Source organism: Schistocerca cancellata, chromosome 3 (assembly GCF_023864275.1).
Source record: "Schistocerca cancellata isolate TAMUIC-IGC-003103 chromosome 3, iqSchCanc2.1, whole genome shotgun sequence".
Lineage (NCBI taxonomy): Eukaryota > Metazoa > Arthropoda > Insecta > Orthoptera > Acrididae > Schistocerca > Schistocerca cancellata.
Window position 1 is genome coordinate 376188683 of NC_064628.1, and position 14908 is coordinate 376203590.

Below are 14908 nucleotides of genomic sequence, written 5' to 3' on the forward strand. Positions count from 1 at the left end.
ATAAGTGTCCGTAGTGTGCTTCGTTTACTTAAGCGGAATGTAAATATTTTCGCGACGCGCTGCGTAGCCAACGTTGCATTATTGTTTTGCCGCGCAGCTGGCTCTACAGTCTGTCACATTAAATTTGGCACGCGGAGACGCATCATATCAAACTACTAAAGGTCATCAGTTCAAATTAATTATTAATACAGTCAACAGTACTCAATGTTCATAGCGTTGCTGCTAACGTTGACACTCCAAGAGAGTTCATAATGTTAAGTGACCACAGTTTTTATCACTGTTCATCATTATTCACAATGTAAATCACAGTTCTTCACGCGTCCACTAGTTCCTGCGAAACACGTTTCACTGTTCTGATTGCTGTCAGTAGTTTTCCACAGTACTTAACAGACAATCTATATGCAAATGACACTTTTCAAGTAATGAGGTCTGGTACACTTGCACATAAGATCATTACTGAACTGTCCAGATAACAGTACATTTCCATTTTTATTACAGATACATATATTTATATATTCCAATTTTTAATTTTTTTTATTGTTATTTACCATTCTTTTGGGACAGATGTCCATGTTCGGTTTATCTAACCGGAATGTTGCTCATAAGAGCATTTTAAATGACTTTGTAATGAAACCGTGTACGTAAATCAGTACACATTCAGATTTCGCTTCACTAGTGGTGAAAGCAGTTTATTTTATTTTTTATTTATTTATTTTTTTCTTAGTCACACAGGTCACACACCACCAACACTCACTACATGTGTGGGACTACATGACTCGATCTTATGAAAATATTTTTGTTATATCCATTCTTACACACGAACAAATATATTACTTAAGCATTTTAATAATTTCTATCCCACATATAGGAAGGTAAACTTCCTCACATTTAATGCAACAACACTCAAGTGTTCATCAAGTTATTTATCCCTTTTCGAGTAAAAATACATTTATTATGGGAATTCTCTACTCCTTGTTCAAATAATTCAACAACATTACAGTGTAATACTTGACATAAAAGCTTATAAACTAATACATACATAATATTATCAAATTATTACTGCTAATTATTTTACCATAAACATTATATATACAGTCATGGGGTAGTGCACTTGCACTTCTGTTTGGTCCTTTGTATATTCCAACATTAAATTGGTTTTCCTATTGCAAATATTTTTTAAGTCTTTATGACAATACAGTCCTTTCCTCTTTCTTGTATTGACATCCTCTAGTATATAGCACCCCTCATGTGGGATATTAGCTATTTTATATGGTCCTTCATACAGTAATTGCCATTTTATATTTTTTTTCTTGATTATCGATTCCTTGGAATGCGTCCTCAACAATACTAACTCATCGATACAATATTGTTGTGTCTTAGTAAGTTTTTTGACAAACTTCGCCTTACGGAGCTCTGCTTGGCGATTTATATTCTGTAGAGCTGTATCTACTTTCTTCTGATAAGTTAATTGTTCGTCTTCGATCTTCGGTATTCGATTAACCCATTCGTCCACTTCGTTTTTCTGTTCATTCATTAGTTCACTGGGCGTGAAACCAGTTGTCATATGCGGTAAATTATTATACGTTTCCATGAAACTATTTAGGTATTCCACCCACTTAGTGTGCCTGTTGTGGGCGTACGTTCGGATGAACCGGTTGAGTTCAATGAAAGTTCTTTCAACCCGGTTACTGCTCGGTGAAAACCTTGAAATTAGAACATGTTTAATGTTATATTCATCCATAAGGTTCTTCCACCTCGCTCCAGTAAAATACGTGGCATTATCTGTTATGACAATCGATTTGAGGTAATCGTTTGTCAATCTTTTTGCAATACTACTGGCAGTCGATGCCCTAAGTGGGTACATTTTCACGTATTTTGAAAATAAATCATACACTGCAAGCACGTATTTCACTCCTCCTCTGGCAGTTGGTAGGGGTCCTGCAATGTCGATGGCTGCAATCTGCCGCGGTCATTTTGCAATAATAGGGTGTAGTTCAATATCTCTGCAAATATTGCTCGGTTTGACCTTTTGGCATATTTTACAGGTTCTGATAAGTTCTTGAACTCTTCTTTTTAAATTTGGGTACTAACAATACTGACTTATCTTCATAGTACACTTAATAATGCCGAAGTGCCCCCATGCCCGATGCGTTAACCAAATTAAATCATCAAGCAGGTCTGCTGGAATGCACACTCTCCATCTACTATTGGGATTGTCAGATTTGCAAAATAAAATGTCATTGTTCAACTGGTAATATTGGTGGAAAGCACTATCATCTTGCTGACACAATGCGTCCCTGATGTTCTTCCGTATCGGATCTTTTTCTTGACATTGTTTCACGCTTTTCCACAACGCTAAATATTTACAGGTTCTGATAAGTTCTTGAACTCTTCTTTTTAAATTTGGGTAATAACAATACTGACTTATCTTCATAGTACACTTAATAATGCCGAAGTGCCCCCATGCCCGATGCGTTAACCAAATTAAATCATCAAGCAGGTCTGATGGAATGCACACTCTCCATCTACTATTGGGATTGTCAGATTTGTAAAATAAAATGTCATTGTTCAACTGGTAATATTGGTGGAAAGCACTATCATCTTGCTGACACAATGCGTCCCTGATGTTCTTCCGTATCGGATCTTTTTCTTTGTTTCACCCTTTTCCACAACGCTAAATATTTTTGTCTATTAGCTTTGTCCTTTATAAGAAGAACTTTCTACTAGAGCTGCAAACGCTGGTAATCCTCGTGGTAGCCTAGATAATGCGTCGGCAATTACATTATCTGGTCCATGGACATGTCTAATTTCAAAGTCATACTTTTGCAAGGCGTCCATCGAGCTAAGCGCCCGTGCAGTAATTTGCATGTTAACATGAATCTCAGAGCTTGGTGGTCACATAAAACATTGACATGTTTCCCGTAAACATAGTATCAAAATTTTTTAAAGGCAAATACTACGGCAAGTGCCTCAAGTTCGGTCACGGTGTAGGATCGTTCACATTTGGTTAGGATCCTACTTGCAAATCCAATTATCTTGACTTCTAGCTTGTTGTTGATGTTTTCTGTTTGAAACAGGCATGCTCCGATCCCATAATTTGATGCATCTGTTGCAATAAAGAAATCCTTTGACATATCCGGCTGATGTAAAATTGGTGCATTGATAAGTGCCTCTTTGATATTGTCAAAGTCTTCTTTACATTTCGATGTCCAGCACCACTGTGCGTTTTTCTTTAGCAAACTCAATAACGCTTCACTGTTAAGCTGTTGAGCTGTTAAAAATCTTCTGAAGAAAGACGCTAAGTTGTTTCTTCGTGCGTGGGTACGGAAAATTTGCAATTGCCTCAATTTTGCTAGGGTCTGGTTTTATACCTTGTGGCGATATTACATGACCAAGGAATTTTATTTCCTCCCTAGCAAACTTGGATTTTTTCAAATTTACTGTTACTCCTCTTGCTAGAAACTTGTCTAGCACATTTTGTATTAAATCAAGGTGTTCTTCCCATGTATCTGTTGCTAGCAGTAGGTCATCAACATATGCTGTGACTCGATCTAATAACTGGGGCCGTAGTACGTGATCCAAAGCTGCTATGAACACACCGGCACTAATATTTAATCCAAAGGGAAGAACACGAAATTGGTAGCTTCGGCCTCCAAACACAAAGGCGGTATATTTCCTGGATTCTTCTGATAAGAGGATTTGCCAAAATGAAGAACGCAAAATGAGTGAGGTTAGATATTTCTTGCCAAAAAAAATTCTCGATTTGTTCGTCTAAATTTTCAGGTCTCGTTCGCACTGGCACTATAATCTTATTGATGTCTCGTGCGTCGAGAACTAAGCGTATACTTTTATCTGCTTTGTTTATTGCTAATAGGGAACTGCTATATGGCGAATTAGATGTTTCAATAATGCCCCAATCCACCATTTTTCGGATTTCTTTCATCACTTCGTTTTTCGTAGTCCAGGGGACCGAGTAAGATGCTCTGCAACAGGTCTTGTGCGGATACACTTTCATATTATACTGGTAATCTTTTATGATTCCAGGGCGTTCAATGAATACTTCGAGGTATCCGGATAATAATTCTGTTAATTGTCTAGCCTCTGAAGCATTAATGCAAGTTGCCTCCTGTACTTTCTCTTCTATTGTTTTGACGATGTCACTCACGTTGCTGAGTGCATCGTTATTTCGATTTTTGTGACACATCTGTGGGTGCTTATGATCCAACACTAACAACTTCTGTTTGCTGACAGAAAGATTCATTTTTCTCATCAGCGGAAGGTTCGCACCGAACTCCCGATTCAGCATTAATGTTATGGGTCGCTGTTGGTACTTAAGTGCACATGTCCCACGGGCGAGATGAATTACAGCTTCCCTTTCCCGAAGGAACTCAAGACCCAGTAGCACCGGTACTGACAAGTTATCCATTAGTAGGAACGTGCATAATAAGCGATCATTTTCCAAGGAAACTTCCACCTTTGGTATTTTATACTCTGTGCCTTTTTTCCCAATGCCCCTATAACCTTACAATTTGCAACCGGCAAAATCGGCAATCTTCTTATATCCGATACCTTCTTGAAAAACTGCGTGTTCATAACTGATATATTCGCACCTGTGTCAAGCAGAATAGTAGTTTTACACCATTTACAGCTGCGGTGACACTTGCTTGGATATTTTCCCTTTGTAGCTTATCAGAGACAGCAGGTTCCTGATATAGCTCATCTTCGATCCTGTTGCCATCCTGATACCGTATCATGTTTATTTTTTGTTCCGTCGACCTATTGCCTTCATTGTTGGCCTCGGTCACCTGGCGAAGGCCTATAGGGACTGAAATTAGTTTGTTGGCTTCTGAGTGTTTTGTTTTGCTTGCGAAGGTACCTCCACTATTCTAACATTTTGTGAGTTTTCAGTCGGAGGAGGCCTGCTTGGATCCCACCATGGTGGATATTGATTGCTTGGTATAGGTATAGCCTGTACATAATTTATTGGCTGACCTGAATGGATAGAATTTTGCTGAGGCTGCCAATGACTTGGCCCTGGCTGTCGCCAATATTCACTGTCACCCCGCATATTTTTAGGCTTGTCTTTATATAGACTATCTGACCTGTTGTCATTTCGTCTCTTTCGGTTGCTATTGTTATTGTTTGGGTTTTCATTGTGGTACGGCCTCTGATTACCATTCGGTTGTTGGTGTTCTTCGGCCTTTTGATAATTACTATTATTATTATTAGGATAACCAAAATTTTGGTTGTAGGGATTCCTACTACTATTATTATTATTGTATTTTCCGTTACTATAAGCTTTACTTTTATTTTTCTTTGGACTACCTTCGCCCCTATTTTCATTATTTCCATTCCATGAATTTTTTCTATTAGGACTATTATTATTGCTGATCACGTTAGAATTTTTTCTAGCGTCTTCTTGCACTAGATCCAGAGAATCAATTACAGACAGAAATTCTTTCAGATCGGTGTCTGTAACATTAAATAATTTTTCTCTAATATGTATGGGTAATCTAGGTTTTAACACTCGCAATAAGTCTCTGGTGGTTACTGGCTCATCCCAGTACCGGGTCATGTTAATATATTTTTCGAAGTACTTTCTTAAGAAACCTGACTTCGGATTGTACATTTCTGCATTGTAAACAATTTTACGGAGTCGCTCTTGAGTAGACGCTGACCAGAATTGATCAAGGAACGCCTTCTCAAAGTCGTGGAAAGTCTTGCAAGTTTCTGCTGCATTTAATGCCCAGAGCGACGCATCACCAGAAATATGTGAAACCACAAACTGTATTTTCTGTTCTTCCAACCATGATTTTGGAAGAACACTTTTGAAGTTTCGAATGAAAACTACTGGATGTATGTTTTTCTTGCTTTCTTCGTTAAATATTTGAAACTGTCTATGCTTAATTAGGCTTTCTTCATGCATCAAAGTAGTTAAGTGCATGGAATTGCTATCATTCGCAGGTGGTGTGGTTACTTTATTACAACTACATTCTATTCCACTATTATTGTTCCTTGGTGTCACATATTGCTCTGGTAACATCGGTTGATTACCAAAATTTAGTCTTCCTTCTGGTGCATTAAAATTCGCCGTTAGATTATCTGCGATCTTTTCCCTGTCAGTACCAGTGTTGTCATTACTGTATACTGTCAGATTTTCAAAGTTTTGATTTTCAGAGCTCAGCACCCTGGCTACTTCTGTTCGGACTTGCTTTCGGATTTCCGAGGGAATGTCCTCCTGCATTGTTTCCACAGCGGTAGCCAAGGCTTTGAATTGGTTCTCTAGTCTATTTACTTCAGTTTGAAGACTATTGACCTAAACTGGAATGTTTGTTAACGGTTCAATAGTGGTTTTTACTGCATCGATCTCCTGCTTAAAATGGGTAGTAATAGCATTATCACGATCGACCAACACTTGATTTATCCTACGGACAATTTCTTTCTCTCTTTCCAGAAAAATATTGTTTATATTTTCCATAAATTTCTTTTCCTTTTCTTGGTCCCTGAGCTCCTGTTGCTGTTTTTCTATAAGTTTTTCCTGTCTACGTTTTTCCTTTTCCTGCTGACGTTGTCTTTCACGCTCCTGCTCTTTAAGCTCGCGTTGTTTTTCACGCTCCTGCTCTTTAATAGTAAACTTTTGAAATAATGCTGTTAGCATATCCTGTATGGACTAAGCTTGAGCTTTGCTAACTTCTGCCCCTTGCCCAGAAGAAATATTGTCATTAATTCCTAACTGGTTGAATGCAGGAGTGTCAGTTTGTTTTGGCAACTCCTCGGTTTTACTATCACTCGGGACATCAGTTTCTAAATTATCATTCATAATTAAATTTTCTAATAATTCGACAGAAATATGGGTAGATTGTTCTACCTGAGACTCTGATGTCATCTCTGCATCAGTATGCTCATTCGGTTTATTTTTCTTTTGTTTAACCATTCTATCACCAATATAGCACAAAAAATATATAAATCACTGACAAGCACCAATTGACACAAAATAATCTTATAACTAACACATATACACAAATAACGCTTAAAAATATTATTTTCGCAGCCAGAATATTCAATTAATACTACTTATGGCTGCAGGTACTAGTTTGAATATAAATTTGCACACAGCGGTTGTTGGTAGTGTGTTGCTGTACAACCACTGAACGTGAATGTCTACTCCTACCTGAGTTGATTGAGAGTAGTTGAAACGTTCCCTTAGAACAATTATACAAGACTGTGCTTAAACTAACACACAATATTTTTAGCGTAACGCAATCTGACTATCAAAGATCCCTGCAAAAGAATGGCCCTGAGTAACATTAAACTATACCTTCAGAAATCACTTACCTCACAAAAATCTTCATTACTCGAACTACTGAAATACAGCGAGCGCCACTACTGCCAGCTAAATAAAAGATTCAAACTACGGAAGGCACTAACTACTGATAGGGATAGTTATATTAATAGAGAACAAACAATGTATTTACCTTAATAGTCATAATATATATAGCAGTTCATGACAAATCTCAAAACTCCGCCATCTCTCTCCCCACATCCACCACTGCTGGCGGCTCACCTCCAACTGCGCAACGCTACGCGCTGTTCACATCCAGCTGCCGCTGCCAAACACTACAATGGCAGACAACAATGCAAACTAGCCACAGACTGCACACAGCACAGCCAGTGATTTTCATACAGAGCGCTACGTAACGTTGCTAATAAGAAAACATAAACAGCCTACTTACATAGTGAACTGCACTGCTTATATGAAGGTACTCGTGTGTCTCGCACCAGCGCAGATACTGATTCGTACAGCAGTTCGCTAGGGAGATGTCAATGCTCATGAAACAAGTAAATAAACAATGATTAATAGTTTGTTTTGGTACTCCGTACCTGTAGTAGATCACAATTTCAATTATTAAAATGAATAAATGTGCATTGGGGGCCCCACGTTGGCCGCCAGTGTGGCGTTTGCTGTGTTATTCAGTGGTTTGGTATTTAACTAATTTGTAAATGGAAATGATAATCTTATTTTATTACATTGAGTAATTACTAAACAATTTTTCTCCCGGCTAAAGATTTGATCAAGTTGCTAAAGAACTCCAAGTTAACGTCGTGTTAAAGTGTAGTCTGTAAGTTGTGTAAGTGTCACTAAATCACAGTTCATACAACAGATTCCTTACAACTATTGATTAAGATGGAAGCAGTTATCTTCAGCAAAATGATCATTAAAACCACCGAATATCAATCGCGCACAACACTAACATATGTTACCTGAAACAATATTCTTCGCAACTCGTGCGTAATTAATTTCGGCTCCATACATCAGCTAGAAAAGTTTCTTATAAGAATAGTGCTATGAGCACTGTTTTTAAAGAACCAATCTGATTCGAATCATTTTCATTAAAATGAGTTCGGGACCACCGGTACACATTTATTTTTACACATTTGTATTACCTTCGGCATTTATTCTGCAGAGTTGCGTAATTTAAATTTGAATTTGCCGCTGAGATAATTGTTAAGATAGCGGCAGACAATTGATAGAGACTTTCTATTGTTAGAGAAAATAAGTAAATATTTAAAATGCTTATTAAACTCTATAAAATCTACTTTCGTATTGTGCATTATTTAGACTTCATCAAGCAAACATTTGATTTGTTTCTAAGGAAAACGCGATACAAATCGCTATCATCAATGGCTGCGCTCCTTGCAGCGGAAAGAAATAATTAACACAGATAATGCCTACTGAGAGAGGAATTAAAGCTACAAATAATTATTCACTCATATTTATAATAATAAAGAACTCTATTTTCAAGTAATAATTAACAAATAATTACAATTTCTTAACAGACCTCAGTTCGATATGCGTCCGCAACCTACAAAAGCCAACCAACAAAAGGTAAAAATAATGAAGACAAACGCAGATCATAAAAGGAATTTACAATTATCATTGTCTTTGTATGATACACATCGATATGTCCAATTACATCATAGAATATTATATAAATAATTAATATTTATCATCGTTTTCACTGTTTTTTCATACGTCGAATAGATAATGTTTATAATTGTTAGAGGCATAATTTTCTCTCGTCGCACTGTAGCTAAAATTTATCTCGTGGATGTTGAGTGCAATAATTCTACCTTACTTACTCGTGAATAATCATTTGTTTATCTTTATTTTGAATGGCCTGAGTGTTACATTTCTTTTAGTAAATATTTTTGTAATATGTTAGTTTAGGGTAAAAAGAGGTCAACTTGAGTCAAAATCATGTCTGACGAACGTAAGAACGAAGAAATTTGGTTGGGGATAGCCCTCAATCAACGACAGTTAGATAGGTGGCGGAACATTGCTAGAGTCAAGTGGAGAGCGGCACTTTTTGAGTAGTGCACTCAAGGGAGCGATTTTTGACACTTTTACGCGAGTGCTTGAAGAAGGCAGACCTACCTGTGGTATAGCGAGGTATTCAGTTGTGTAAGTGATAGAATATGGGCGTCGGACGGCCGCTACACAGCATTAGCTTTGAAACATAATGCGTTGAGATCTTGAAGAAGACACTTTTACATTTTATCGGGAAGAAGGCAAGCCTGTCTGGGGTAATGTGTATTATTTGATCAAGTAGGTGATAGATCTTAGGTGCGTACAGGTGCTACAATACTTTAACTTTTGATGGGACACTAACTGTCACGAGATCTGGATGCGTTCCAGTGCACAACTCTACCAGTCTGATTGTTAAGGCTTTGGTGGCCACTTGCTGACAAACTGCCTGTCGACTTCTGTCTCAGGTTCTTTGGCCGACGTTCGTCTAATGACTTTTCCCACGTTTCGCCAGAACGCGTGGCTGACACTATCAAAGCTTCATCCTCCATTGCCGCTGGTGAACTGGGGACGAGCTCGCGGCCGCAGACTGTGTGTACCTGTTGTGTTGCAATGACTGGACGATCAGTCAACACCAGGATCACAGAACATAAGCGACATTGCAGGTGGGAGCAGGTGGAGAAATCGGCCATGGGAGAGCACGCGTTGTGTGAGACCAGCCACGTAGTAAAATTCGCAGACACGGAAGTTCTGGCTGTAGAGAAGAACTATCACTCCTGCTTGTTCAAAGGAGTTGTAGAAATACACAAACACGAGAATAGCTTCAACAAGAAAGAAGAAAGCCTCAAGGTAAACGGATTCTCGCTTCCCGTGCTACAGCGAATGACTACTGCAGATAGCAAGAGGGGGACCGCACCGGAAATGACCCCTGATAAGTCCTTGGACGTTGACGCGCCAGGTACATACAGTCTGTGGCCGCGAGTTCGGCTCCAGTTCACCACCAGCAATGGAGGGTGAAGCTTCGATAACGCCAGCCACACGTGCTGGCGAAACGTCAGAAAAATCATCAGACCAACGGCGGCCAAAGAACCCGAGACAGAAGCCAACAGGCAGTTTGCTATCAGCTTGCATTACAGAATTGAGAATAGAAAGAGTACGAGTTTCTACTCGTCATCTCTCATGTGTCGTTGTGCAACTTGTCACACTGAACTCTCAGTTATTCTGACCTGACGAATATTTTGTGTATGTAATAACGAAAAGGACTTAGTTCCTCGCGTGTGTTCGATGACTATTTAGTTTGGTGATTTTGCTACCATTCTTGTAATACTCTAACGCAGCTATAATGCATTTAATAAGGTATTTTTCTGTCTGTATTATAGTTACCGTAGGGCCACTTTCTGCATATCTGAAATTTACTTTCTCGAGCACAAATTATACAACAGAATTCTCTGATGACGTCTACCTCAGTTACTAATGTTATAAATTTTTAATAATTCTTCGTTTATCTTTTAGCTGATATTTCTGCATATGTTATTAATTTACAATTCTAGCCACTGCATGGACTATTTGACTGCAAGATCACAGCTATATCTGCAGCGAGTTAGCATGAAAGGAGACGTGTGCGGCTTGCCCCTACGACACCATCGAGCTACTCATTTTAAACAGAGTCGTGCAGATCCCAACTACCTAAGGTCCGAACAACATCAGTTAAAGTCGCAATTGGTTCACTTGTATAGAACGCTGGTTAGGGAATCTACTAAGCAGAATATCCATGAAGCAGCGTCTCAAATTCCTGCTCGGTGCTGTTGTTCATCCTGATTATGACCACCATTCGTGTGAAGGTTCAGGTAGTGAACACTTTGACATCAGAAAATGGTTCAAATGGCTCTAAGCACTATGGGACTTAACATCTGAGGTCATCAGTACCCCTAGAATTAGAACTACTTAAACATAAGGACATCACACTCACCCATGCCCGAGGCAGGATTCGAACTTGCGACCGTAGCAGAAGCGCGGTTCCGGACTGAAGCGCCTAGAACCGCTCGGCCACAGCTGCCGGCTCTTTGATATCAGAGACTGTGTTATTGGTCAGTATGTGAGAACAAATGCATGTGCTTGGCTGTAAATGTGGCGAGCAGGATGTGATACTACACACTTTAGTCGCATCACACACAAGCCTCATTCACGAGGTCCTCTGTGCTCAATATTAGAAAATATCACTGGTGGCTGCAGCAAGAGCGGTTGTACTCCGTTCCCAGTCATATCTGTTCCTATGCACAAAACAAATGCTGGGGGTCTGTGCACGTGATTTGTTTTGCTCACAGTTGGCTGAAGCTGCCGGATGTCGAATCAATGACCGTTCATGGCAGTACGCTCTGTAAATGATAGCAGTTCATCAGTCTACCAAACTAGCAATCCCTGCTTTCTGTTACTTCAATACCGCTAATCATCAATACGTCGTCGTTTGTATTTACGGATAAAGACGGCTGAAGGAAAAGCAGCATTTGATAGACGATGAGGTAATCATAGAAGAATACTTTGAGGTGATAAAGTCATGGGATAGCGACATGCACATGCCTACAAGCTATGAAAGACCAGTAAGCTGGCTGAGATGTCATTTGTACTCAGGTGATTCACGTGAAAATGTTTCCGACGTGACTATGGTCGCAACACTCGAATTAACAAACTTTTAATGCGGAATTGTAATTGGAGCTAGATGCATGGGACATTCCAGTTCGGAAATCGTTAGGGAACTCATTATTCAGAGATCCACGGGGTCAAGAGTATGCTGAGTACACCAGATTTCAGACATTCGCTCACCGTGGACATGCAGTGGCTGACGGCCTTCACTTAACGACCGATAGCAGCGGTGTTTGCGTCGAGTTTTCAGTCAAACAACACTGCGTGAAATGACCTCAGAAATCAATGTTGGACGTACGACGAATATATCCGTTGGAACAGTGCGGTAGAATTTGGCGTTACTGTGCTATGGTGCCTTTGCAAACAGCATCACATCGGCTTTAGCTCCTCTTCTGGGCTCCTGACCATACTGACTGAATCATAGACGACTGGAAAACCAAGGGTGATAGTGGGTTTCGAGTGTTACACAGACCCTACAAAGCCATGGACCCATGTTACGAACAAGGCACTGTGCAAGCTGGTGGTTGTTCCATAATGGTGTGGCCTGTATTTATATGGAATGGAATGGATTTGGTTTTCTGGTTCAAGTGAACCGATCATTCTCCGGAAATGGTTATGTTCTGCTACTTGGAGACCATTTGCAGCCATTCATCGACTTAATGCTACCAAACAATGATTGAGCTTTTATGGAGGACAATGCGCCATGTCACCGGCTCACAATTGTTCCCGATTGGTTCGAAGAACACTGTGGACAATTTGAGCGAATTATTTCGCCAGACGGATCGTGCGACATGCATTCCATAGAATATTTATGGGACATAATCGGAAGATCATTTCATGCACAAAATCCTGCATGCGCAGCACTTTCGCAGTTATGGACGGCTATAGACGCAGCATGGTTAAATATTTCTGCAGGGGACTTACAACGACTTGTTGAGTCCACGAAACATCGAAACGCTGCATTACGCCGGGCAGGCATGTCCAAAGGAACGTTGCATAGTAATCTGCGATGACGTGGGTACTGCAATATGGTATTTATCCCTCCACGACGACAAGCGACTTTCTCTGTACAGAAATATACATAATGGATGTATGAGTACAGGTTGTAGAAACTTGGTTAAAGACCTATGGAAGTTTGGCGGTGAGTCGTGCTCGGATAGCCTAGTGGTAAGGCGACCACTCATGAAAAGGGGGATATCAGGGTTCGAGTCCCAGTCCAGCATAAATTTTCATTGTCGTCATTCCATTATACAGGAGATGGTTCTCCATATTCGCACTTCGAGTACATTTCATGTATTTCATAGCGGCTGTAGTCGCCGCAGTGCCTGCTCCTTTGGATATGAACGCGTGTCCAAATGAACTCGGAATAACACAGCCACTGTAGTATCGTATCAGTGTACGAGCTTCAATGTGTGGAGGTTAAGAAAGGACGTCGGCCGATTTCCTTTCAAAGAAGCCACCCCCAACATTCACTTCAAGCAGTTTCCAGAATCACAGAAAAACTGGGTTTAGGTGTCCAGCCGGAGATTTGAACCCCTCTTCTGCAACGTAAAAAATGTAGGAATCCAATACTTGAACTATAGTGCCACCTAGCTACATCTACATACATACTCCGCAATCCACCATACGGTGCGTGGTGGAGGGTACCTCGTACCACAACTAGCATCTTCTCTCCCTATTCCGCTCCCAAACAGAGCGAGGGAAAAATGACTGCCTATAGGCCTCTGTACGAGCCCTAATCTCTCTTATCTTATCTTTGTGGTCTTCCCGAGAAATGTAAGTTGGCGGCAGTAAAATTATACTGCAGTCAGCCTCAAATGCTGGTTCTCTAAATTTCCTCAGTAGCGATTCACGAAAAGAACGCCTCATTTCCTCTAGAGACTCCCACCCGAGTTCCTAAAGCATTTCCGTTACACTCGCGTGATGATCAATCGTACCAGTAACAAATCTAGCAGCCCGCCTCTGAATTGCTTCTATGTCCTCCCTCAATTGGACCTGATAGGGATCCTAAACGCTCGAGCAGTACTCAAGAATAGGTCGTATTAGTGTTTTATAAGCGGTCTCCTTTACAGATGAATCACATCTTCCCAAAATTCTACCAATGAACCGAAGGCGACTATCCGACTTCCCCACAACTGCGCCGGCCGGAGTGTCCGAGCGGTTCTAGGCGCTACAGTCTGGAACTGCGCGGCCGCTACGGTCGCAGATTCGAATCCTGCCTCGGCATGGATGTGTGTGATGTCCTTAGGTTAGTTAGGTTTAAGCAGTTCTAAGTTCTAGGGGACTGATGACCTCAGAAGTTGAGTCCCATAGTGCTCAGAGCCATTTGAACCCCACAACTGATATTATATGCTTGTCCCACTTCATATTGCTCTGCAATGTTACACCCAAATATTTAATCGACGTGACTGTGTCAAGCGCTGCACTACTAATGGAGTATTCAAACATTACGGGATTCTTTTTCCTATTCATCTACATTAATTTACATTTATCTATATTTAGAGTTAGCTGCCATTCTTTACACCAATCACAAATCCTGTCCAAGTCATCTTGTATCCTCCTTCAGTCACTCAACGACGACACCTTCCCGTACACCACAGCATCATCAGCAAACAGCCGCACGTTGCTATCCACCCTATCCAAAAGATCATTTATGTAGATAGAAAACAACAGCGGACCTATCACACTTCCCTGGGGCACTCCAGATGATACCCTCACCTCCAATGAACACTCACCATCGAGGACAACGTACTGGGTTCTATTACTTAAGACGTCTTCGAGCCACTCACATACTTGGGAACCAATCCCATATGTTCGTACCTTAGTTAGGAGTCTGCAGTGGGGCACCGAGTAAAACGCTTTCCGGAAGTCAAGGAATATGGCATCGGTCTGATACCCTTCATCCATGGTTCGCAAGATATCATGTGAAAAAAGGGCGAGTTGCGTTTCGCAGGAGCGATG